Source organism: Schistocerca cancellata, chromosome 11, assembly GCF_023864275.1.
Source record: "Schistocerca cancellata isolate TAMUIC-IGC-003103 chromosome 11, iqSchCanc2.1, whole genome shotgun sequence".
NCBI lineage: Eukaryota > Metazoa > Arthropoda > Insecta > Orthoptera > Acrididae > Schistocerca > Schistocerca cancellata.
The window spans coordinates 128,897,834-128,898,678 of NC_064636.1; the positions used below are offsets into that span (position 1 = coordinate 128,897,834).

Genomic DNA, 845 nt, shown 5'->3' on the forward strand with positions numbered 1-845 from the left:
AAGCAGGACTGAAAATTGTACTCAGTGAAACGAGAGGTGTTCGCGATTCGAATCAGCAACAGAGAATCGTTAGAATTTCCTCCACTGTATATTAACATTAATAGTGGCAATATTAATAATTCCAAGAGAATGCTTGACACGAAAAAATTGCTTAACACGAAATGAAATTGCCCGTCCCAGCAAAACGTTATGTAATGTCATACATCCTTTTCTCTGTTGCCATGGAAGACAAACAGTAGCTGCTCGATTCTCCTATTCCATCCATAAATCGAAACCTAAACAAAGTAATTTAGAACGTCGTGAAATATCGAGAAACGATGGCGAATTAAATCGTACAAAGTGAAATTATGAATTTAAACTGGCTATAATACTGGTTTAAATAGTAGTCAAAATCGTTGGTGACCTTCACAGAATTTGGAATTTTTTGCAGATCATTTGGCAAAATTTTACTTTCAAAGTCACTGAGCGCTTGTCTGATTGCTCTCCTCACGCCCATTTTCGCTTCGCTCGGCTTTTGTTTGTCTGCTAGTATTTGACTTCTCTCGAGCCGGCCCGGGTGGCCGAGCGGTTCTAGGCGCTACAGTCTGGGACCGCGCGACCGCTAAGGTCGCAGGTTCGAATCCTGCCTCGGGCATTGATGTGTGTGATGTCCTTAGGTTAGTAAGGTTAAGGTAGTTCTAAGTTCTAGAGGACTGATGACTTCAGTAGTTAAGTCCCATAGTGCTCAGAGCCATTTGAACCGACTTCTCTTGAATCTGTGATGAAGCTCTCCGTAGCAGATTTCTAACACGGCCACTAAATCACGGTGGGTCATCCCCATCCCTTAAGGCCTTGCTCAGATCATA

General features: G+C 42.6%; 1 non-coding gene across 1 annotated transcript; it reads left to right on the forward strand.

Annotated features, from left to right (window-relative positions):
• Positions 1–550: 550 nt before the first annotated feature.
• Trnap-ggg (transfer RNA proline (anticodon GGG)) lies at positions 551–634 on the forward strand. Its single transcript is given in 2 exon segments — positions 551–590; positions 600–634. It is a non-coding gene; the product is annotated as a tRNA-Pro (tRNA).
• Positions 635–845: the final 211 nt, after the last annotated feature.